The sequence below is a fragment of the Lutra lutra genome, chromosome 9, assembly GCF_902655055.1.
Source record: "Lutra lutra chromosome 9, mLutLut1.2, whole genome shotgun sequence".
Classification (NCBI taxonomy): Eukaryota; Metazoa; Chordata; class Mammalia; order Carnivora; family Mustelidae; genus Lutra; species Lutra lutra.
In genome coordinates, this window is record NC_062286.1 from 75,043,585 (window position 1) to 75,070,065 (window position 26,481).

Genomic DNA, 26,481 nt, shown 5'->3' on the forward strand with positions numbered 1-26,481 from the left:
CGTGCGAGCACCGAGTGAGAGGCCGGCAGTGGGAGCTGTGTATTTCCCCAAGATGGGCAGGGAAAGTTTCAGAGTGGTCAGGCATTCGAGACACATTCAAAATGTGGCTATAAAAGAGGAAGTGGACCATGAGGGACGTGTTCCTGGTATTTCTTGGAGCCTGGCATGTCCGAAACTCCTCAGGCCTCCCGAGTACACAGTCTACAGCACCCAGGAGAGACTGGCGGGACTCCAGGGACCAGATGCTTCCAACACCAACAACACTGGGATCTGCATTCTTGGGGGATGGCTCATGGTCTCAGAAGTCTCATTTCTTTTTTTTTTTTTAAAGATTTTATTTATTTATTTATTTATTTGACACAGAGAGCGAGAGATCACAAGTAGGCAGAGAGGCAGGCAGAGAGAGAGGTGGAGGCAGTCTCCCTGCGGAGCAGAGAGACCGATGCGGGGCTCGATCCCAGGACCCTGGGATCATGACCTGAGCTGAAGGCAGAGGCTTAACCCACTGAGCCACCCAGGCGCCCCAGAAGGCTCATTTCTTAATGGCTTCTCCGGACAATATGTACTGACCATCCATCATGAGCCAGGGAACTGGATATGCACTAGGGGAAGGGGAAGGGAAGAGGGGAAGAGTCAGGTCCCATGGCAGAGACAGCATGGCCCTCCTACAGGGACGCATGTAACGACTGCTGTAGAGACAGAGGATCCCATGCGAGCAGGCCTCCCTGACCCCGACTCAGGAGAGGGTGGAGGAGGCAACACCATGTCTGAGAGGACCACACGAAGACCCAAACCAGGAGTAGGAATTAGCTGAGGGGTGAAGGGTCCCTGTGGAGAGAATGTTCAGGAGTTTAGAGTTTATTCTAAAACTCATGAAGAATCACTGCAAAGTTTTTGTTTCAATCTGTGTGACGTGACTGTCATCCATAGGCTGCCTGCTCGGTGGGGAGCCTGCTTCTCCTTCTCCTTCTCCCTCTGCCTGTCACTCTGCCCACTTGTGCTCTCTGTCCTGTCAAAGAAATAAATAAAATCTTATAAAAAAAAAAAAGTGCTCTAGATGACAACGCACTTCCGTGCGTGTCTTCAAACTGCGCTTAGTGATACCACATTGGTAGCTTATAATTGGCTGTGGTGGGAGTATTTACACCACAGAAATCAGTGGACTGTACAAACCAGAGCTTTCTCTACTCCCAGAGAGCCTGGTGTTAGGCATTCATCAGCACACCACAGGGCCCTGAGATGAGAGCACTTAATGGACAGTCGCGGTGGGTGTCATCTTGGCAAACAGGAAGACAAACAGGTGGCAGCAAACAGAGCCAGCTTTGTGGATTCAGGGCTGAGAAGTGAGGCCTTCTTCCTGGTGACTTCCATTCTTGTGTGTCACTGGGACTAAAGTCAAGGGCTGGGTGTGAGGGAGGAGATGAAGAGAAAGGCATACAACCAGAGATCCAAACCAAAGAGGCTGCGAGACAAGAGGTGGGAGGCAGACAGAGAGCAGGCAAGGGACCCAAGGCTGTCAGAAGGAATGACATGGGACTGCTGGCAGAAAATGAGAACGCCCACTGCATGGGAGAGGTGTCAGGGGCAGGGAGAGTATCTGAATGTAAGACTTCAGAGCAGCCACGTTTGGAAGAGTCTAAGAGCTGCCCATGTGCAGGCATGGAACTGAAGACAGTGAACATACAGTGGTGACTGAGACAGACACAATCCTCCCTGCATTCTGGGGAGTAAGACAAGTGATAGGTGAAGACACATAATTACAGAATAGTGGCAGGCACTATGAAGGAAATAAAAGGACGCTGTGACACCAAGTAATTGGAAGTTTGCTTTTTATAGAGTGATGGACATAAAATTGAAGATTGGAAAGGAGAAATCAATTTAAATGTCTTTATAAAGTTGGAAAGTGAGTAAAAGTATCTTATAAAAAGTAACTCTCCCTCCCGTCCTTGATGCCAGACTTTAAGTTTCTCTCTCTAGAAGCAGCTATAGTTTGTTATATCCATTTCCAGAGATATTTCAGGAATGAGTCATTTGAAGACCAGTATGTGCAAAGGCCCCGAGGTAGAAAGAGTTTGTTGTATTCTAGTCTACAGCAGCACTTCTCAAACTTTAATTTGCATACAAGCCACTTGGATATCTTGTAGAAATCCTGACTCTGGTTCAGGATGTCTGGAGTAGATCTTAAGATTTCTAACAAGTTTCTGAGACTGCTGATCCAGAAATTTCAGTTACAGTAGGAAAATCCTAAGGGAACTTTGGAGGGCAATCTGGCCAGAATGTCGTGAGAGACGTGAGAATGGTTCAAGATGGGGCTGGAGAGGAGAGTGGGGCATGCTTAGTTAAGGCTTAGGGGATTCAGTAAGAAGCTTGGATATTATTCTAAGTGCAACAGGAAACCACTGAAGGACTTTACGCAGACTAAGGGGTAGAAGTGGCATCACATGACCAAATTTTTGTTTCTAAATCACTCTAGCTGCTGGTTGGGCAGGCAAAGCAACAATGGGGAGACCCACTGGGAGGCTATTGCACAAATGTCACCCAGAGATGATGCTGACCAGACGTAGTGTGGTAATCAAGGAGACGGATAGACACAGTCATACTGCAAATGGGTTTGAAGATAGAATTGAAAGAACTCCCTAATGAGTTGGATATGGGGAGTGAGGGAAGGAGAGAAATTAAGGATGCCTCTTGGGGTCTGGTCTTGAGCAGGGGAGTGACTGAATTGCCATTTATTGAGATGGAAGGAGGCATGGTGACAGCCAGGGTGAGGGTGGGGATTTGGGAAGCCTTGAGAATAGAGTGAATTGAAGTGGAGTCCAGGAGATACATCTGTGAGTCCGGGGCTCCAAGGAGGCTCAGCTTGACATATAAATTGGGAGTTGTCCGTGTCAACACTTTGTAAGGCCATGAGAAGGGAAGAAGCCGACTAGGAAAAGGATGTAGATAGAGAAGAGCAGAAGCTCTAGGAAAAACCCCTGGAGACACCAACATTTAGAGACTGGGTAGAAAGAGCCACAAGAGGCAAGACAGGGAGACTGCACACAACCACCGCCATTGGCTTAAGAACGCAAAGCATCTGTGTTTTACTTTTCTTTTTCATCTGGCATTCATGGAATTACTCTAGAAGGAAAAAGAAGGGCAGGAAGGTGAGTGAGGACCACGTATGGAACCCATCTCCCAGCTGTGGGGAGACCAGCTCAGCATCTGTCAAATCGTAGCTGCCCAGTAGATGCCTATTAAGGTAAAGGTGAAACCTGCAAATCGCATATCAACACAAATTACGGAGCAGAAGAAAATGCGAGCCCCTTCCCCTTCCTGTCCTATTCTTCTTTGTGTTGACCTATTACTCTAATAAGTTATTCATTGTGTACCAAATGATCATTTTCTTATAATTTCTTTATTACTCTTTCTTGATTTGCAGTATCACATTAGATTTTCACACATTGGAGCCTACGGGGGACATCTTTGTTTATTAGTTTATAACTCAAAATGAGTATTTTATATATACACACATTTAAAACGAAGGCAGGGAAACTGTTAACCCAGTTTTATCTTAATGCTAAAATTTTATTATTGCTAATTCTCAAGCCTCCGTGCACTGTGCAAACAATCCTTGAGGAATGAATGTTATTAATTATTAACAACTATTAAATTAGCACGGAGTTTGATTCTCCCCCAAGTATGCTTCATAACTGTGGAGCAGGGCAAGGGCCTCTGTTCCCGCCTGGGTCTCCTGCTCAGACAAAACCGAACCCCTCCCAGCAACCAGGCCCTCAGGGTGTAGGCCAGGCCCTGAGCCTGTAGCGACTACTCCTGGTCTGCGGGGGCCCCTCAGGCCTAGGACATTTTCTTGGATGGAAGAATGAACCCGTCTCTCAGGAAATGCTTCGCAGGGCCATGTGACTCTGATGTTTGCCGCAAGCTGGAGAAGGAGGTTGTGTTTAGAGTTTGTCCTTTTCTTCATCTGCTAAGGGTCGAATGGCATCCCCCTCAAAATTCATATGTTGAAGTTCCAACTCTCAGGGCCTCAGAAAGTGACTGACTTTGAAGGAAAGGCCTCCAAAGAGAGGTCTTTTGTTAGAGAGACAATGAGTTGAAAATGGGATTGTTAAGCACCTGCCCTGTTCCTAGCTGTCCCCAATCCCAGGTGGACACTGTTCTTCCCTGGAAACCCTTTGAATCTTGGCCCCATGATGAAGGAGTTGGAGATGGCATGAAGAGCCCAATGAAGTATTTGTGAGGAGATTAGCAAGTAAACATCCCAGACAGAAGGACCACCGTGTGCGAGCCAGGGAGAGGCCACAGGAGAAAGCAAACCTGTCAGCACCTTGACCTTGGACTTCTAGCCTCCAGAATTGTGAGAAAATGGATTTCTGTCGTGGAAGCCCCTGTCTGTAGTCTCTGTGAGGGCAGCCTGAGCAGGCTAATACACCATCTGTGCCCCAGTCCTTGGACCATCCTCAGTGTCCTCACAGTGTGTCTCCCATTCAACTCTGCTTCTAAAGGGTCCCCACCCAGGCTAGCCCTCATGAAGATCACCCTCTCTCTCTCTTAAAACCTGATCTTGGCAGCTGCATGTTGGAGATTATTAAAGGGTAAGGAACTGTGAACAGCTTCATATATTGCCCTGATCATGACAGTGACCCAGCCCAGGAAAGGAGAAGCCAAGTTGAGCGGTACTTTGAACCTCAACAGCCACCTTTGAGCAGACAGGAAATGCAGGGGAGTGGAGGGGCCCCTTTGTCCTGTCCCCACCCCATCCAAGGCCATGCCTTGCACCTGCCTCGTTCCCAAGGCCTGTTTGCAACAGCCATCCCCAGGTGGTCACTGTTCTTCTCTGGAAGCCCTTTGAATGGCAGTCCTGTAGGAGTCAAATATAACTGTTGCCAGGTGTTTCCTCAGGCCGCCTCCGGTCCCGTGGGCTAGCCCACCCTAATGAACAGGACTGGAGTGTCTTCTTGCAGTGGGAGACCTTGACACGCCTCTGATGGAGGGTGGGAGAGAAGTTTAAGAGGACCAGTGCCCCCCGACCTCCGCCCGTGCTGGAATCCGCTGGGATACTTCTCTTCCCAGGAGTAAGTACAGTGATTTTTTTCTTAATAGTACACATCTGTAGCTGGAAAGAGCACAAGGAAAAGAAGCTCTAATAGCAATTTGCTTTGTGGGGATTTCTTCCTCTAGCATGGGTCACTGACCCTGAGCAAAACAACCCACAGTCTGGAGAAAACACATTTTGGGAAGGGATCTGAATATTACAATTTTATTTATCTAGCTATCTGAGCCATGAAAAGACATTTTAAAATATATTCCACCACACCTATCCCTTCCCCTGCAAACGCAAACCAATTAAATGCAGTTATCATTAGGCTATGGACAACCTTGTCAAATGGGCCTCACTTAAAAGCAGGGACGGGTAAGGGAGTTAAGTCTGGATGCTTTAAGGAGCAGATGGAGGGTACGAACCTTTTTTCCTGAATTGCTGGCTCCGCAGAGACTAGGAACAGCTGGCCACTATCTGTCTTGGATTGTCTACAGGTAAGAAAACTTCCCCACTCCAGACCGCTTTCCTCATTCTCTACACAAACTTTTTTTTTTTTTTAAGATTTTATTTATTTATTTGTCAGAGAGAGAGAGGGAGAGAGAGCGAGCACAGGCAGACAGAATGGCAGGCAGAGGCAGAAGGAGAAGCAGGCTCCCTGCCGAGCAAGGAGCCTGATGTGGGACTCGATCCCAGGACGCTAGGATCATGACCTGAGCCGAAGGCAGCTGCTTAACCAACTGAGCCACCCAGGCGTCCCTCTACATAAACTTTTAAGACTCACCTGGGCTCTCCGGCTCTCGGGCTCTCTGCTCAGCAGGGATCCTGCTTCCCCTCTCTCTCTCTCTCTCTGCCTGCCTCTCTGCCTATTTGTGATCTCTATCTGTCAAATAAATAAATAAAATCTTAAAAAAAAAAAAAAAAAGACTAACCTGGGCTGTCAAGTGCAGGATGGGGGGGTAGGTGAGGCCTCAGAGGTCTCCTAGCCTCTCCAGTCCCCCAGGAATTTCTTCTCTGCTATCAAAACCATGTGAGAAACAACTAGAAAGAGGTCAGAAACTCAGCCACCCAGCAGCCTTGCAATGGCTAACAGCTGTCAAGAGCACTTTGACAAACCCAAAACCACAAGTAGCCTTCAGCTAAAAAAAAAAAAAATTGTACTCTGTATGTATTATCAGGTAGGAAGGTCTAGAAGAGCCTAATGAAGCCTCCTCATGCCCCCCAAAGAGACAACTCCCTGACTGAAGCTAGGGACTGTCCTCTTTTTAATTTGTACAACATCCCACCCACTGTGCCTTTTGAAGCATGCCTTCCTGTTAGACACGGGGACCAGTAGGACCTTCTGCTGTGTTTTAGTGGATTTGGAATCAGATTTATTTCTGTTTGTGTCTCAGATCTGCAATTTAATATACGTGACCCTGGGCAAGTTCATTCTTTCTGTGCATCAGTTTCCTCATATGCAAAATGTGATAATGATGGTAACTACCTCTTTTGGGGTGTGTGTGTGTGTGTGTGTAGGGCTGCCCCCACACCTACAACAGGTAACGCTCTGACACCAGCTGGGTGTCCTACAGTTCAACGCGATCGTGACACAGTGCCCCTGGAGAGAGCCTCGGGTCCCACGGGTTAAGGGTGCAGTCCTACAAGACTTCCCACCCCCACCTGAGTGCCAGTTCCAAGTCCAGGTTGTTACCTTTTCTTCTGACCCACTGGCTCTAAATCAAAGGTTCCCATGACCTCCCCCTCGTGTTCGATTATCTTGCTAGAGCAGTTCACAGAACTCAGGAACATTTTCCTCACTTGATCACTGGTTTATTATAAAAGGAACAGGCGTGTGGAACAGATGCCGAGGGCGAGGGATGGGGAGAGGGCAGGGAAAGAGCAGAGATTCCCTGCCCTCCGGTGCGGCCTCTCCTGCAGCCTCCAATGTTCACCAAACTAACTGAAAGCTCTCTAAACCCGGTCCGTTAGGGTTTTACGAAGGTTTCACTGCATAAGCACGACTGATTAAGGGATGGGCCACACCACGGATTCAACCTCCAACCCTCTTGGCTCCGCCCCCCCGTCCGGAAGTCAGGAGGCGGGGACTAACCGGTCCACCCCTCTAATCTGATTGGGTCTCCTGCCCTTGGGTGTGGCCTGGAATTCACCTTATTAACATAACAAAAGACCCACATCGCTCTCCTCTGGGAAAGTTCTGAGGGTTTGGGTAACTCTGTTAGAGGTCGGGACACAGACCACATATCTATTTCATATAAATCACCATATCACGTGACCTCACTGGGTTAGTGAGGATTAAATGAATGAGTACTCGACCATAGCACACCATAAAAGCATTCAGTAGTATTGTCTTGGGATGAGCTGTGTGAGCCTCAGTTTCCCCATCTACAGCATGGACCTATTATTATAAGGATTCAACGAGATCCTGAATGTCAAGTACCTGCCTCAACGAATGTTTATTCCTTTCATACTATGTTAGGGAAAGCTGGTAATTCGGTAACACCTCATCTGGCAGAAACATTCACTGACACAGATGTCCTTACCCCACTCAACAGCCCAATAGTCAGAATGAGTATCACCAAAGTCACACACTGAGGACTGGTTTCTTGGTAGTGACACTTTCACTTTCCAGACACAAACTTCTTTTGAACACTGAGGGAGAGTCAAACACAAAGCAGCCACATTCCGAGCTTTATCTCATTTAATCCTTAAACCAACACTATGAGGTAGATACTATCGACCCTGTTTTGCAGATAAGGGAACTGGGGCGTGGGGAAGGTAAAGAACTTGCCCACAATCACACCATCAGTCCTTAAACCCAGGTCTTTCTGACTACTGAGCCTGGCCTTGAAGCTCTGTGGTTTCCGGAAGCAGAGCTGATGGCTAAGCAGCTGATGCCACAGAACGTGTCACCGGCAGGCATGAGGACAGGAGGGCGAGAAGAGAGCATAGTCATCCGGGGCAGAGACTGAATAGGAGTTTAATATCTTGGTTCCTCCCCACCTGTGCAGTGCAGTCCACCCTCCCCATCATTGCTCAGGGGTCTCTTCCTGTTCTCTGAATATTGACAACCTGTTGTTTTTTTTTAATGGCCTTATTGAGATATACTTCACATACTATAGAATTGTCCCATTTAAAGTGTACAATGCAGTGACTTTTTTAGTATATCCACAGAGCTGTGAATCATTAGAACATCATCACTGTCTCCAAAAGAAACCTGTGCCCCTGAGCCACCATGCCCCAATATCCCCCTCCCCCACTCACTCCCTCTAGGCTTTAGGCAAATACCCATCTACTTTCTTTCTTTGCAGATTTGCCTCTTCAGAGCATTTCATATGAATGGAGTCACACACTATGTGGTCCTTCGTGGCTGGCTTCTTTCCCAAAAATCTAGTTTTAAAGCAAATAAAAAATGGTTAAAGTTCAATATACAGTGCTTGGCACAAAGCAAAGATGCTCCGGAAATACTTACTGAATTGAAATTGATCATAAATGATTGCCCTGTGTCATATAGGAAAAACTACATTATACTCATCCTTTAAAAAAAAACCAGTGAATGAATGATAGCTTTTTAAAAATTTTCCATTAAAAATAGATAAAAACCTAAAATCTATGCTTAAAGGTATCTCAGTCGCTGGAAACTTGGCTTTCTGGAGGGACTTGTTCTTGCAGACTCCAGAAGGTGGAAGTTTTACTATACTATGGATTCCCCCCATTTTTGTTTGCTTATTCTGTTCTTTATTGTGCCTGATGCTATCAAACCCCATTCCATATATCTATGAGTTTTGATTTCCAGGTCTTTGTCTCCCACCTTAGATAGAGAGTTAATGTGATGTAGGTTCTAACCCCATACTGGGTCATCTCTTTGAATGATTTATTCATATGCGCCATCTTGTGCCATTGCCAGTGAAAATTTAGGATATACTGGTCCAAGACCAGCCTTTGAAAACACTATGTGTTTTCTAATACCAACACTTTGACCATATTTTTCTGCTTGTTGAGTGGTTTATGTGGGAGGAGTTTAAACCCCTTGCTGAAGTTAACATACATCATGTAAATGATAACCTTTGATTAAACAAACTTAGAACCAGTGGAGTTTTACCAGTCTGGTAGGATTTGTTATTTCCAAAGCCAGTGGAGAGCATTTTGTGTTTAGTCCTGGGGAGGGTTAAGTAGTATGGGATCCATAATTATTTGGAAAACAGTTAGGGCCAGATCTCCAAAGAGAAGCGTGGAGGGGTCTGTGCCCAGCCAGAACGTGCCTGCTGAGACTCGGGGTCTGGAGGCCAGAGTGAGGGTGTTTCAGAGCACCCAAACTCCTCCACTGGGGTCCCCCAAAGGACACTTGTTGGGAGTTGACCAGCCCCCTTCTTGCCCAAGCTCTGTGTAAACCCCTAGTCGGCCTGCTCTAGCTCCTGAGCCCAAAGCCAGGGGATCCATAATTATTAGGATTAGGTATTTTCCTTTGTGACAACTCTGAGCATCATTGTCTTTTTTCTTTTTAATTGAAGTATAGTTGGCATACAGTATTAGTTTCAGGTGTACATCATAATGATTCGACAATTATGTAGGAAATGAACAGCACAATCTAAGTGTAGTTACCATCAGTCACTGCACCAAGTTATTACAATATTATCGACTATATTCCCTATGCTGTACTTTTCATCCCCATGATTTGCTTATTTCATAATTGGAAGCTGGTACCTTTTATCCCCTTCATCTGTTTCACCACCTCCCTCCACCCGAGAATTATTTTTATCAGTTTCTTATTTAGTTACCTTGCTAATTCTCCTAAAGTTATCAAAATCCATGGCAATTGTTAGGCACTCTAAATCACCAAGACTTGTGTTTTGTGCATATCTCTAGTTTAAATAAATATAAATTAATTCTTTACTTCCATATCATCTCCAAACTCCTAATACTACTGTTGAATCTTCACACAACCTAGAGACTGCTGTTGGCCATAGCAGCTGCTGGCTTAGGCCAAGCTTAGGGTGTGACACTGCCTCCCGGGTGTTCCCCACATTGGTCAGGGACATCCTCCTGACAGTTCCAGGTACCCGCATAACTATCCTCCTAGATTGCACCAGAGAACCCTGGCCTTTTCTGGAAAGTTCTGTGATTTGTCTCCAGCAAGCTGCTGCTATGGCTGCAGCAGGGCATCCAGCTGCCCCAGGAGCATCACAGACCCAGACCCTCCTTCTTGCAGCTTTTCCCCTTCTGTGGCCCCTTTCCTCCAGCCCCTTGCCAGTGTCTCCCAGCCCCCACTTTGGCTTACTGTTTCCCGCGCCATTCTGTTCCTAGCTGCTCCTAACTGGCAGGCAGCCAGAAGCCTCATTCACCAAGTGCGGAAGTCAAGTCTAGTGCAAGTTCCCCTTTAAAACTTGGGCCTGACCCAGCATCTTCCCAATTGTATGGACCTTCCTCAGTCTTAGTATTTGATTGCGTTTGATCTACAGAACTGACAAATATTTCCCGTTTTCCATGCCCATGCCAGTCTCTCCTCCGGAAATCATTTGGCTCACTCCCAAATTTCTGCAGCTCTGCATCGTAATTACAAAATGTGGAAAATCACATAGAGAGCTTCATAGAAAGATAAATACAACCCCCATATGTAGCTATAATCCATCAATTCTCAATCTATTACTTTCAAAACGTACTTGATCATTCAGTTCTGAGACCAGATGGTACAAAAATTATCATTCATCAATTGTTACAGTCTTTCAGAAGGGTGATTTAGTAATGTGTCAGGACCACTTAAAAACCCTTAGAATTACTCATTCCGCTCCTAGAAATTTATCCTAAAGACATCAACAGATGTGCACCAAAATTTGTGTGCAAGATTACCATGCAGAATTTCTATTTTGAGAAAACTTGGAAACAGTCTAACTGCCCAAAAATAGGACTAAGTAAAATATGGTACATCAATATAGTGAAATATTATATAACCATTAAGTTATGTTTTTGAACAATATTTTTAAAATAAGAGAAATTCCAAAACTTCTTAAGAAATTTTAAAAAATAAGAGTACACATAAAGTGAAAATGGGCTATAACACTTTATATAATAAAATTATCCCAGTTTTGCAAAAGGAAAGAAAAATGTTTCCATGCACCCATGCTTAGGACAAACACAAAAACATTAATAGTGTTTATCTCTGGGTGGTAGAACTGCTCGCAACTCAAAAAATATATTTTTCTGTATTTTCCAAATCTTCTGCAACAAATGTATTACTTTCCTAATCAGAGAGATTATTGTTATTTGTTAAAAAGAAATTAGGACACAAAAAAGGCAAAAACAAAACATAAAAGGTCTTTGCCTGATGTTTTTCTTGACTGTTTTACCCCATCCTTTCTCACTGATGTAGATAAAAAGGGGTACTAACATTTATCCTGCTGAGAAACTAATTTCATCCTGCTGCTCTGGAAGGGACATAATTTTCCCATTTAAAATTTTTCCCATTTTATTTTTTTTTTTAAGGTTTTATTTATTTACTTGACAGAGAGAGTTCACAAGCAGGCAGAGAGGCAAGCAGACAGAGAGGAGGAAGCAGGCTTCCCGCCGAGCAGAGAGCCCGATGCGGGGCTCGATCCCAGGACCCCGAGATCATGACCTGAGCCGAAGGCAGCGGCTTAACCCACTGAGCCACCCAGGCGCCCCAAATTTTTCCCATTTTAAATTTAAACAAAGTCACAAAGAAAAGTCTGGAGAAACCAAGAGGTGAACACAGGTCCATCAGCTCCAAAGGTGTGTCTGCTGTCCCTCATCCCAGAGGGGCCCGGAAGAAATTGACAAGAGGCCAAATGTGAATTTCAGGCAAGGCTTTATCCAGGCTTATGTTCTGCACAAGGGAGACAGCACAGAGGACAGGGTCCTCAGACTGACTCCCAAGGAGAGGTCTGGGAGAGTTTTTAAAGACCCTAGGTGAGGCAAGGATGACATCTAAGCAAGTAGAGGCGGGATTTATTATTAGCACCTGTGCAATTAAAGGTCATGCTTCTTGCGCCCCATGTCTAATTAACATGTTAAATCTCCACCCCTGGGGTGTTTTTTATTATAATGAGGGGGAAAGTCGGTGAAAGGTCATCCCTAGGGTCCACCTTGGCGCCGACTGGTTTGGTCTTGTCTTCACCCCAAAGTCCAGTCTTAGGAGTAAGCATCATCCTTTCAGGAAGCATCCTTTCTCTGCATTCCTGTAAGATAGAACACTTAAGAGGTATGGAGTTTGAGCTTTTCTTTTTCTTCCTTATGGAGGCAGCCAAGGAATGCTGGGTTTTGTGGGCAGTGTTGAGGGGATCTGAGTCCAGTCCCTGCTCTGTCTCATTCCCCTCTGAGAGATTTTACTATCCTTACTCCTAAGGAAAAGGGGCCAAAGTTCTCATCTTCTGAAACTGCTTCCTGCTGAGCTGGGGCTGCATCCCTGTCCTACCCTAGAGGCATAAAAATCTCTCCCTGACTGCTCTGATGATTTATAGGGACTCGGATCCTCCCATCCTGATAGAGGTTGGAATCCTTGCATCACCATTAGCTTAACTTGGAATTGCTGAGGCCAAGAAGACACCAAGATTACCAGGACATGAAAAAGAGCCCCAAGAATAACAGCAAAAAAATGGCCAACTAAGAGCCCAAAGAAAGGCAAGAAACAAGTCGCATTTTGTGGGTACCGTTCATGGAGTCCCAGGTGGTCTGAGTGGTGACATTGTTAAAATTATGTAGCCATGGGGGGCCTGGGTGGCTCAGTGGGTTAAGCCACTGCCTTCGGCTCAGGTCATGATCTCAGGGTCCTGGGATCGAGTCCCACATCGGGCTCTCTGCTCAGCAGGGAGCTTGCTTCCCTCTCTCTCTCTCTCTGCCTGCCTCTCCATCTACTTGTGATCTCTCTCTGTCAAATAAATAAATAAAATCTTTAAAAAAAAAATTATGTAGCCATGTAGCCTTTTGGGGAATGATGTCAGTCCTTTGTTCCATTGTTCCACCTGTCCAGAACAACCAGATGTATTTGTAATAGCACATATTCTTCTTTGTTTAGCTAGTACATAATCCAAGGCAAATCAGTGGTCTAAGACCATTGAAGCCAGAGAATCCAATGATTTTTGTTATGAGTTTAAAATCTTGTCCCATTTCAGCCACCACCATAGACAATGTGGCTGTGATATTTTGTGTGACAGCATTGTTGTGAATTATTTCCCCAGCTAGACCTCTCAAGGAAACAAACTAACCAAGCGGACTGTTTTGGCAATCAGCAGACCCATCACTGGTCTGGACCTTGGAGATAGCAGACTCACACAATAGTTGGGGAGTCTGTCCTGTTGTCCAGCTGTTTAAATAATCATATGTCCACGGAAGACTTTTTTATTATCCCCACCAAGTCACAAGCACAAAGATGATGTAAACATGGACCATTGTGGCCATTTTTCTCTGAAGTTTACCTCAAGTTGTCCAGTGGCGTCGGTTTGCAGGGCTTGAGGGTAAAAGACAGTTTTAGTTCTAGTTCTGAACGATCCCAAGTCAAGAAAATGAAAGAAAATTGGAGGCTGTAGTTTGGTGAGTCATACCCAGAAATTCGAGGATGATGTTGCAAAACAATTTAGGATCCAGCCCAGTTTTATAGGCAAACAATAAACATTTAAAGACAATCAGAACCAGAATCTAACGTTCATAAAGGTGTGTTATTGAAACGTAATCTTGCTCTGTAAAGCTACCCTCACTATTGTCAAAGAGAATCAAATTAAGACTCATTTGTTTGTAAAGGAAGACTCATATTTTTTTTTGAAGATTTTTATTTATTTGAGAGAGAGAGCATGAGAGGGGGGAGGGAGAAGAAGACTCCCTGCTGAGCAGGGAGCCCTATGTGGGACTGGATCTGGGACTCCAGGATCATGACCTGAGCCACCCAGGTAACCCCAAAAATGTATAGTTTTAACAAACTTGGCCTGCTTATTTATGTAAGCAGAGCTAGAATAGTGACTGACCATATAGGTTTTTGTTTGCATGTTTGGTTGTTTTTTTAAGGGAGATGGGCAGAGGGAGAGGGAGAGAGAGGCTCTTAAAGAAGCTGCACACCCAGCATGGAGCCCAGTGTGGGGCTCCATCTCAGGACCCAGAGATCATGACCTGAGCTGAAATCAAGAGTCAGGTGTATAACCCACTGAGTCACCCAGGCACCCCTTGTTTGTTTGTTTTTAAATCTGATTCGCTGGAACTTTTTTTTTTTTTTAAAGATTTTATTTATTTATTTGACAGAGAGAGATCACAAGCAGGCAGAGAGGCAGGCAGAGAGAGAGGAGGAAGCAGGTTCTCTGCTGAGCAGAGAGCCCGATGCGGGGCTTGATCCCAGGACCCTGAGATCATGACCTGAGCCGAAGGCAGCGGCTTAACCCGCTGAGCCACCCAGGCGCCCCTCGCTGGAACTTTTTATAAGGAATTTTAGATTGAACTTTTAACAGCCTCTGAAGGCTAGATGCCAAGGCAAAAATTGCCTTTAGGTTTGCCTGCAATACCCGTAGATTTGAGTGTATTCCTCTTCTCAAGATCCCCAAAATATCCTAAGGTTTCCTGCACCTGCCAGGAAGTGACATTCTTTACTGCTGGGAACTCTGTAAGCAAGGTATCAGGCCAACATTTCAAAGGGTCTCTATTGACTCCATAAAGTCAACCTTAATTCCTTAAAGCTGTCTGGTCCTGTCTATATTATGTATGTCTCTCTCAAATTTGACATTCTAGTCAAAGCCTTGGGAAAATAACCCATGTTTCCAATGGTGTCCTGTTACAAGGAGAGCTGATTCTTGTTGAACTTCATGCAAGCAATTATAACTACCATGAAAGAAAGAATACTCCCTGAGAGTTTCTGCATTTTGGAGGGTTCAGGTAGGGAGAAAAGATAAATGCTTCAATCCGTTCACAAAGAAATATTTTAATGTATTTCTGCAAGTCATAGATATCTCAAGAGAAAAAGTTTTCTTAAATCTAGAAGAGCAAACATTAAAGAACCAGCAATGTTTTACACAAGAGTCATAAAAACTATAGTCCTTTCTTCATTTAGTTGACCCCACGTTATTAATTCTTATTCTGTTTGAAGGTAGTTTTCCCCCTTTGTTCTGGAGATTCTTACCCAGTTTAGTTTTATGATCTTAAAGATAACAGAAATCTGTATCTCCTTGAAAATGAAACACATTTTCAAGAACATCAGAGCAATAATTATAAATGACAAAAGACTCAAACATGGACAGGTTAAAAATCTGGTAAGAGCTCATTATAACACAGTTGACAAGGAAATCTAGTTATTTCTGCAACACACATTTGAATAATTAGAATTATGCTTGATGACATTATAAAAGGACATATTAAAACTTTAAGAATTTAATATACTTTCTGGAACAGATAGTAAGTCTAATTAGCCAAAAAGGACTTTATTTAGAATTTGAGTCTTGGGAAGTTTGTTAAAAAAAAAAAAAAGGCTTTTAAGGCAAATGCCTAAATAGGATCACAGATCATTATAAAACTCAAATCTCATCTATTTAACCAAGGTGGCAATTAAAGATTCTAAAGGCAAATATATTCCCTTTTTATGGCTGAGTAATATATATATATATATATATATATATATATATATATATATATACCACATCTTCTTTATCCATTCATCAGCCAATGGACGCTTCAGCTATTTCCATAGTTTGGCTATTGTAGATAATGCTGCCATAAGCATTGGGGTGCATGTATCTCTTTGAATTAATATTTTTGTATTCTCTGAGTGAATACCTAGTAATGCAATTGCTAGATGTCACTTAGTTGTTAGCAAAACTTAGCTCTTGAAATTGAGGATTTAACCTTATTAAGTAACCAAAGACCTGATAAAGACAAAATGTAGAAGCTTTGCTTTTCCAGACAGATAAAGAAAATCTTTCTTTACAGTTTCTAACAAAGAGTAGAACAAAAAGCTAAGAAAACTTTGGTGTTTTGTTTTGTTTTATTTTGTTTTGTTTTTTTAACAGAGAAAAGCCAAATTTCAATCTTATACCAGAGTACTTTTAAAATTTATTTTTATTTTTTTAAAAGATTTTATTTAGGGGCACCTGGATGACTCAGTGGGTTAAAGCCTCTGCCTTCAGCTCACGTCATGATCCCAGGGTCCTGGGATGGAGCCCTGCATCAGGCTCTCTGCTCAGCAGGGAGCCTGCCTCCCCCTCTCTCTCTGCCTGCCTCTCTGCCTACTTGTGATCTCTGTCTGTCAAATAAATAAATTTTTAAAAATCTAAAAAAAAAAAAAGATTTTATTTATGAGAGAGAGAGAGAGAGCATGAGGAGGGGAAGGAGCAGAGGGAGAAGAAGACTCTCCACTGAGTGGGGAGCCTAACCTGGGGCTCAATCCCAGGACCTTGAGATCATAACCTGAGCTGAAATCAAGGGTCAGATGCTTAACTGACTGAGCCACCCAGGCACTCCCACTAGGGTGCTTTTAAAACTCATTGTCTCAGTCTTTGTCCTTATACCATGCATAAAGTTCTTTTCTAAAGATTCTCTTTTCACAAGTTTTCCAAATTTTTTTCTTTTTTTAATTTAGATTTTGTCCTAAGCCTTCTCACTCTAAATAACCAGTCTTTATTTTAGGACAAAATTATTTTCTCTTCCCTCAACAGAAATATATTTTCATTTCTCATACCTTTTTTATTAAAAACATATCTCACTTTCTTGCATGCAAATTTGTTTTCCTTATAATTTCTGCTAGTATCAATTACATTTATCAGAATTTTAATTCTTAGAAACCTCAGTTTCTAGTAAAAACTGAGCAGTAAGCTATTGTTACATCAGAATTCTTTAGATGGGAAATTTATGCATACTGTTCATAATTTTTAGAAATGTGGGGCTTTTTATAGTAAAACTTTCAATAAAGCATAAGACATGCTTACTAGCTGACCTAAATTTATCTTTAGTTTCTCTATAATAAGCCAAAAAAAAAAAAAAAAAAAAAAGCCTAAGTAGATAAAGCTATGTTCAGTAATCAATGCTCTAGCAATCTGTCTTATTTGGAAAAGACTGAGATATCTAAACAACTTAACCCAGTTTATTATTTAACTTAGCAAAACTTCAGAGTTTTAGGTTACCAAAGATCGTGAAAACCATACACCCTTTTGCTTCTTCAACCTACTTGTTCTTAGCAATTACCTATGAAAACTTGGAGAGACATACAAAAATGAACCATCATGGAAAATCATCTTTTTGTTGACAAATTGCAACAGAGATAACAGGAGCTTATTTGACCCTTTGTAAACCTTGGTAGATTACAAGTGTTATGTTTAATGCTGATAACTCTTAAGCCATGCCTCTTTCAATTAAGGCACAAAACTTAAATTAGTTTTAATACCAAATGTGTCCACACAAGCCTGTGTCCACTGAAAAGTCATCAGTTTGTTCCCCACTGGGAACTCCTGGGAGATCTGGTGCTGGGGAATCTGAAGTGGGCGGGGTAAGTCCAGGGTTGCCCTCTGGACCCATTCATATTGATCTGGGAAGTGCTTTAGTTTGAACCTCATAAGGAAGTGGCCCAACAGCTTGGGGTGTTTTTTGCTCCTTGATAGTGAGGGTGGGAGGAACAAGAGCCATGGTGCTGGGGACATCAGGGATGATGGTCCAGGAGCGGGCTACCTAATGCATGCTGGTGGTGGTGCAGAAACAGGGTGGGGGGAGGTGCAGAGATGGGGTGCCTCTGGCAAGGCCAGAGGCAGATTTAAAGTCTGTACTAACATTCCTTATTCTCTGTCTCTTATCTCTCCCTCCTGCCAAACAGGCTTTTCCTCTGCACCATTTATTTAAAATACGTCCTAATGGACTTTTTTTTTAGTGGCGGTGGTTGGGGAACAGGAGTACTCCCCATCTTCCTAGACAAAAGCTCAGAAAGAACAATAAATGAAGCCCAGAGTACCCCTGTTAGCATGTGTTCTTCCCCAAAAGTTGAAGCTTCACCTACTAAACCAAATGGATAAGCTAAGAGAATCAAACTCAAACTCCCTATTTGAAGGCAACTAAATGGGAGCAAGGAATGCAAGAGAGCCAGTTAGTAGCCATCTTTTCTCTTAGCTTAACATATTCATAGGCCAGGCAGTGTTAAAATGAAACAATCATTTCCTTTTGGATACAGGATCGTAACTATAAGTATGCCTATCAGACACAATTTACCTCAGCCGGCTCTGAGATGAGATGGAATGAATTCTCCTATCCTTATACAGATTCCAGAAACAGACAGATGTAGTACCTCTCAGCCAGACAGATTCCCCTCCTTCAAGAGAGACTGGTACAGAGTCACTTCTGAGTAATTTCTCTTTAGAGCTGAATGACATTGTCACTCATATTTCTAGCCAGAACATTTACTCAAGCCTTGTATCCATAACATCAATTAGTATAATGACAAATGAAAACAACCCATCAGGTTTAGCACCTCTAGGTTCTTCCCACCTACAGAACATTACCAGTAACCCACAACAGCTTGAATGAAAGTCAGGACCGTCACCTCAAATTGAGTAGGTCCAGGTATCAGGAGAACTCATCCCTACATTGGTGGGGTGCTGAGAAGCTAGAGGGGCACAAATGGTTTGTGTTGGCACCAAATGCTGAGTTCGAGAGGACTCCCAGGTGTTCTCAGGCGAGTTGCTGTTATCCTGCTGACTATGCTAAGAAATGTTGATGTAAAATGAACATTTTTTTTTTAAATTTTAAGGAAAAGAGTTCCATTCCAGCCCAAGTTAGGACAGCTGCTTGGGGTACACAATCTTCACAAAGAAGAAAGTGCTCTGGGGAAGGAACATTTGGTGTAGGGTTAACATAAAAAGTTACAAATCATTAGATAAAGGACATTTCAGAAAGTTGCAGATCTTATCTTAACGTATCTTAATGTTCTAGTCTTGTGCAAGGCTGTATGGCTTCGGCCTCATGAGAACTTGAGGAGGTATTATCCTTTATGTTAATGTTCCATTTTTTTTTAAGATTTTATTTATTTATTTGACAGAGAGAGAGATCACAAGTAGGCAGAGCTGCAGGCAAAGAGAGTGGGGGAAGTAGGCTCCCTGCTGAGCAGAGAGCCCAATGGGGGCTCGATCCCAGGACCCTGAGATTATGACCTGAGCCAAAGGCTCAGGTTCAACCCACTGAGCCATCCAGGTGCCCCATTTTGTTTTGTTTTTTTTTTAAGATTTTATTTATTTATTTGAGAGAGAATGAGTGAGAGAGAGCATGAGAGAGGAGAAGGTCAGAGGGAGAAGCGGACTCCCCAAGGAGCTGGGAGCCCGATGCGGGACTCAATCCTGGAAGTCCGGGATCATGACCTGAGCCGAAGGCAGTTGCTCAACCAACTGAGCCACCCAGGTGCCCCTATTCTTTTTTTTAATGAAACAGATGTACAGCATGTGCTGGGGGCAGAAATAGAACCCATGCTCTAAGGATTTGTCCAGTAATTTTGACCTTGGTAAATGTTAAAGTATAGCTTCCCTGGGAGCCCAGGTACTATTTAGGGGGTCTTCACAGAGACAACAGTGAGATCTAACCGGGTGATTAGCCTGACTAGAGAGGACACAGGGCAGTCCACACACTTGTCTCCCCACAGATGGGAACAGAAGATGGAGAAGTACCCAGCATTTCAAAGAGGGCAACAAAACATGGAATCTCCAGGTTGGAAGTGGGCAGTGGGCAAAGTGGAAGGCGCTGCAAGAGGGAAAAGGAGGAGAGAGAAAGAAAGAAATACCTTTCAACCCATCCCACACAGATGTCTACTTAGGCAAAGGAACCAAACGGTGGCCAGTGGAGGGAGGCACTCTGTGCACTGCCCACTGGGGTGATCAGGCCCAGGGAGGCAGCCTCAACTCACCTTCCCTCAAGTTGAATACTTCCAGGAAGTTGAATACTTCCAGGAAGTTGAATACTTCCAGGAAGTTGAATACTTCCGGCAAGTATTCAGGCAACTCAGAGAGTAGAGAAAGAGTTTCCTGTGACTATCTGATTTCCAGGCACTACATGATGTGAGGGTTACACATCCACTGGTCCCACGCATCTGGCATTGGGGAAAGCTTGTGGAATCTCCGGTCTGCGGGTACATGGTGGCCACTTCCACCTCCACTGGCCAGTTATGGCACTGGGAACCTGTCCTCCCAGGCTGAGCAGAGTAGAGTGGTGGCTGTCTTATAGCCAGCCCACAGTATGAGAAGGAGGGAAAAGAGCATGGAAAAGTAGAGGGAGGTTAGGAGTTCAGGAAAGAAGGAAATTGGGAAAGAAGAGAAAATATTGCCTGAATGAGAGTAGTGGGAACCCGGTGACACAGGAGGTAGCCTTATGTCCCGCAATGACCCAGAAACAAATGTCCTGAGATGGCTAGTCAGCTGCCAAGAGGTTTCCTCTGGTTGCCCCCATGGGTCCTATGCTCCCTCCTGGATGGGAGCAAAAGAACTTCTGGGGTCCTAGCAGTGTCTCCCAAAGATGATACCAAACAGGGCCCTTGGGCTCCCTAAACAATAGAAATTGACAAGAGGCCAAATGTGAATTTCAGGCAAGGCTTTATCCAGGTTTATGTTCTGCACAAGGGAGACAGCACAGAGGACAGGGTCCTCAGACTGACTCCCAAGGAGAGGTCAGGGAGAGTTTTTAAAGACCCTAGGTGGGGCAAGAATGACATCTAAGCAAGCAGAGGCGGGATTTATTATTAGCACCTGTGCAATTAAAGGTCATGCTTCTTTTTTTTTTTAAAGATTTTATTTATTTGACAGAGAGAAATCACAAGTAGGCAGAGAGGCAGGCAGAGAGAGAGGAGGAAGCAGGCTCCCTGCTGAGCAGAAAGCCCGATGTGGGGCTCGAACCCAGGACCTGGGATCATGACCTGAGCCGAAGGCAGCGGCTTAACCCACTGAGCCACCCAGGCGCCCCAAGGTCATGCTTCTTGTGCCCCATGTCTAATATGTTACATCTCCACCCCTGAGGGTGTTTTTTAGTATTGTAATGAGGGGGAAAGTTGGTGAAAGGTCAGCCCTAGGGTCCACCTTGGCGCCAACTGGTTTGGTCTTGTCTTCACCCCAAAGTCCAGTCTTGGAAGCAAGCATCCTCCTTTCAGTTAGCATCCTCTCTCCGCATTCCTGCAAGATGGCACACGGAAGAGGTATGGAGTTTGAACTTTTCCTATTTTTCCTTATGGCGGCAGCCAAAGAATGCTGGCTTTTGCCTTCAGGGTTGAGGGGATCCAGTCCCTGCTCTGTCCCATCCCTATTTCTGATATTTTTAACTTGCTTCTTATCTATACTGGAGCTTTCTATTATCAGAATAAACTTCCCCTTTGATAATAAAGATATTCTCCTTTATATAAAATTCTCATTCTACCTAACTTTCTTTAGCTAAGATTTTACCTTAAGAGTGTTAGTTCTTTGAATAATTATACTAAAAAGGCAATCTGATTCCTAGAAACATATGAACTACCAAAACTGAAACAGGAAGAAATAGAAAACTTGAATCAATAACCAACAGAGAAATGGAGTCAGTAATTAAAAATTTCCCAACAAACAAAAGTCCAGGGTCACAAAATTACAGGGAATTAACCAAACATTTAAAGAAGAGTTAATACCTATTCTTCTCAAACTATTCCAAAAAGTAGAAAAGGATGGAAGACTTCCAAATTCATTCTCTGAGGCCAACATTACCCTGATACCAAAACCAGGTAAAAACTTCGCTAAAAAAGAGGACCGGTCAATAACCTTGATAAACGTGGATGCAAAAATTCTCGATCAAATACTAGCAAACCAAATCCAACAATACATTAAAAAAAATCATTCACCACAAGCAAGTGGGATTTATTCCTGGGTTGTAAGGGTGGTTTAATATTTGCTAATCAATCTATGTGATACACCACATTAGTAAAAGGATAAGAACCATCTGATCATTTCAATAGATGCAGAAAAAGCATTTGACAAAGTACAGCATCTTTTCATGATAAAAGCCCTCAAAAAGTAGGGTTAGAAGGAGTATACTGCAACATAATAAAGGCCATATAGGAAAAACCCACAGCTAATATCACCCTCAATGCGGGAACTGCAAGCTTTTCCTCTGTGGTCAGGAACAAGACAGGGATGTCCACTCTCACCACTGTTGCTTAACACAGAACTGGAAGTCCTAGCCACAGCAATCAGACAACAAAAAGAAAGAGAGAGAGACAAACCAAGAAACAGACTCCTAACTATAGAGAACTGATGGTTGGTTGCCAGAGGGGACGTGGTGGGGCGGGTGAAACAGGTGGTGGGGATTTGTTGTGTTGTTGTTGTGATGAGCACCAGGTGTTGTATGGCAGTGTTGAATCACTAAATTGTACACCTGAAACTAATATCATGCTGTATGTTAACTAACTGGAATTTAAATAAAAACTTTAAAAAATGGTTTAAAAAAAAGACCATCTGATTGGTCTGAATAAAATTGAACCAACGAATGTTCAAAGTTAGATACAGAATTTTTGCATGTGTTTTGTTATTCTGGGACAGTCATAATTGTAAACAAATATCCGATATGCAAATCTTAGGCAAGTTACAGTTCATTGTGATAAGATTAAGAAAGGTTGTCATCTCCCCAGTTCCTCAAGAAGATGCTTGTGGCTGTGGGCATTTGAATTTTCCTGTCCAGGCAAAGGCCTGACAGGTTGGGGGAAGTCCCAGGTGTCACCCCAAAGTCCAGATGGTTGTGAAAACTGCCTTTAATGAGCTACATCCCCTAGATTTGAGATACAACTTGTAATTATGTCGCAGAGGGTCATGTTGCCATTTTTCTGCACCCGCAGTTTTCTTATCTTCACGTAACAATGGCCTCTGTGTCCGGCTAATCTGTTATCGTGAAGACCTCGAGGAACTGTGCATTCATGCTTTGTCCAACTGTTACTCTTCACATTTCATGATAAGGAAATGAGGGACCAGAAAAGTTCAGCAATCTGCCCAAGGATCTCAAGTGCACCTACTGTTCACCAGGACAGCATTGTGCCCCTGTTGCACGCAGAGGTTGACATGCAGTCAGGCTGGTCCAAATTGAGATGAGCTCTAAGTGTCAACTCTGTCTTGGGCTTCAAAGACCTGGTCTGAAAAAAGAAGGTAAAACATCTCATTGGTAACTTATATAGATGACATATTTCAGCAATTATTTGGGACACATCGAGTTAAGTAAAATACATTATTCAAACTCATTTCCCCCTTTTATTTTTACCTTTTAAAAATGTGGTTATTAGACAATTAGACAGGGGTGTCACAGAACCTCTATCTCTCCACCTGGAAAATGAAGTTAACAGACCACGTGTCAGGTGCCCAAGGAGTGAGTGTTCCATAAATGGTTTTGCTCCTTCCCTACCACATTTTCTCACCAGAACACCCAAGTCTCATGACTTGGACATACGCAAATTTCCAGAGGCTTTATAAGAAATATTGTTCTTCTATTTCCACCCACATTCCTCTTTAGCAAGGGCATGTTTTTGTTTATTTTTATTTTTTTAAAGATTTTATTTATTTATTTATTTGACACAGAGAGAGAGAGAGAGAGAGAGATCAAAAGTAGGCAGAGCAGAAGGCAGAGAGAGAGGGGGAAGCAGGCTCCCTGCTGAGCCGAGAGCCCGATGTGGGGCTCAATCCCAGGACTCCGAGATCATGACCTGAGCCGAAGGCCGAGGCTTAATCCACTGAGCCACCCAGGTGCCCCAGTAAGGGCATGTTTTTAGTCATGAGTTATTCGATCTCTTATGGTGTACGGTTGGTAAATAACAAGTCAGAAATTTGGAAACTTGGGCCAAGATCCTGAAATGGCCTTGCTTACAGCTGAGGCATTAGAGAATGTGCTCATTCATAAACTTGCCACGGATGCCAGTGAAAAGATGGACTGACATGTAGGCAGGAAATACACACAAGGTAATTCATGGCCATTGATGCTGACTGGGCATTTATCTGGTGGTGTTCTGAATTATTCATGGATTCCCCCTTGGCACTCTTCTGTTGAAGGTTGATGTCAAGGCAGGACCTGCACTCCCTCTCTGACCCTGTGCTGAGCAGCTGGGTACAGAATGCCCCATCCTACAATTGGTTCTCCTCCAAGTGGGCCCAGAAACTAGGAGGTCAGCCACTACAATTAGGCTACCTTGTCCAACTGCCAGAAGCCGGACGGATTCCTCCAGCACCAACCCTGTACTCCTGAGTGTAGAGCTTGAGATAATTTATGGAATTGAGTTTCGGTGTTCCTCTTTCCACAAGAATTCGTGATAGTTCTCGAAGTGGCCTTTTGTTGAATTTATACAATCATCCTCTAATTTCATGTTTCTGGTGTCCCAGCCAAGAATGACAAATTCCTCTGTGATACGCTATGGCACTCACGCAGTTACAGTGCTCAGGAGTGAGGCAACAGAGAGTGGTGCCGTCTGTTCCCAAGTGGAGAATGCCTGGCCATCCAGACCCCAGCAGCTTGTTGCCTTGTGAAGATGCACATCTGGGGTTGTGATTTTTCATTTTCACAAGAAGTCAATTACCAGATTTTATTGTGGAAATCTCCTGTTTTTTTTTTTTTGTTTTTTTTGTTTTTTTGTTTTTTTTTAATTTGGGGACTAAATGAACCCTTCTCTTGGTCCAATTCAACCAGGCTGTTTCTAATTTCTGATCTTGTCTGTCTGTATAAATGGGCCCTTTGTGGGAAGGGACACTCCCTCTTATTCTCCCACTTCTTTTTTTGCTCTCTCTCCCCGTCACCCCACCAGGCACGTTGCCTAGCACTTATAGTAATGTGATTTCCAGAACTGAACTCTTACTTGCCACCTTAATCAATGTTTTGGAGTCCTTCTTTTTTGTTACCCGAGGTTCTCCAGACACAGTGAGAGAGGAGGAAGCATAAATAGGAGTTCTAATGGCTCCTTCCTGGCCACACACCCTCATCTATAAGACAGTGTGGGCAAATGTTCCTTTCCGTGGTTTATGTATCACATTGCCAAGGCATGACCAAGGGGGCAGGGGCTCAGGAGAAAAGGGAGGAATTCCAGGTCAGGACTCAGAAGGGCTCTCCTTTGATTTAAGGCAGTGCTAGAGCACTAAGAGGCATGTCCGACCCATCACCATTTATCCCACCTGGCTCCCAGCTTCCCATGTGCCCACCCTCTCTGGGAACTTGCTTCCTTTTCTGGGGTTTATTTCATGATGAAGGCCTCCTGCCTCCTAATGCGCTCCCGCATTCTACCAGATACTTTGATGACATGCCCTGGGGTCCCCAAGAAACCTAGGCTTTGTCTGTGTAAGTCACCAAAACCTTAAGTAAAATTCAGTTAGGGAACTGGCTCTTTTGAGCCTAACAGGCAGTGTATTTGGTTTGTGTGTTTGTTTGTTTTTGTAGCATTGAGAAAGTCACAAATTGAGTTCTGTCCCTAGGATGCAGATCCAGACCACTTTCTTCCTGATGCCATGAAGTCAAAATTTTGAGAACTATGCTATAGCTACAAAAGATAATAAAGCACGGGGGCATCTGCCTGGATGTATTGGTAGAGTGTGCAACTCTTGATCTCTGGGTTGTGGGTTCAAGCCCTGCATTGGGTATAGAGACTACTTAAAAATAGAATCTTAAATAAAAAAGATATTAAAGCACGTTTTAGGGAATTGAAAGAAGACAGCTGTATTTTCAGGAAATGAATTGAGAAATACTCCGTGAAGCAACATTTGCTTCCACCTATGCAAAAACCCAGACAGATGCATGGCAGGAAGTCTGCCGTGTGTGTGTACTCATGGGCCACACCATGAGTAGTTAGAGTGCTGATGGTGCAGGGAGCAGACTGAGTTCTGCCACAGTACATCTACTTTACTGGTAAAAATACAGGAAGAACAACTTCCTGTGAAATACTCTAAGTTGGTAGATGAAACATGTGATACAAAGTACAAAGTTTTACTGTTGTTCAGAGAAATCCAACGCACACACAGAATTAGTTCCAGAAGACTCTGGTCTACCCAGTCTTGGAGTTCATGGGACTTTCTTGGATTTCTGCAGCTAATGACATGAACACAGACCTTCCGAAATTCTCTATAGTGAGCAGGGGAACAGCCTGATCCCCACTTTTGAGGCTAGGGGGCATTCAGAGACTAGATTTTGTATGGGAGGGCATATACCTTTGCCTCCATGTTCTGGTTTTTTGTTTTTTGTTTTTTTAATATTTTTATTTATTTATTTGACAGACAGAGATCACAAGTAGCAGAGAGGCAGACAGAGAGAGAGAGAGGAGGAAGCAGGCTCCCTGACGAGCAGAAAGCCCAATGTGGGGCTCGATCCCAGGACCCTGGGATCATGACCTGAGCTGAAGGCAGAGGCTTTAACCCACTGAGCCACCCAGGCGCTGTCATGTTCTGTTTTGAGCAACACACACTGACTTGCCCTTGGTGTTTGGGACCTCCCAAGCAGTCTATCTTCAGAGATAGATTGCATGC

The 26,481-nt window shown here is 43.8% G+C and overlaps 1 protein-coding gene across 1 annotated transcript in view; it reads left to right on the top strand.

The window, feature by feature from the left end:
• The first annotated feature begins 4,983 nt into the window (after positions 1 to 4,983).
• The window catches only part of MGAT4A (alpha-1,3-mannosyl-glycoprotein 4-beta-N-acetylglucosaminyltransferase A), a 155,842-nt gene continuing 134,344 nt past the window's right edge, over positions 4,984 to 26,481 (top strand). Inside the window, exon 1 of the mRNA XM_047745042.1 lies at positions 4,984 to 5,075. The gene's annotated coding sequence lies outside the window, so the exon portion shown is untranslated. The remainder of the gene's footprint in view (positions 5,076 to 26,481) is intronic.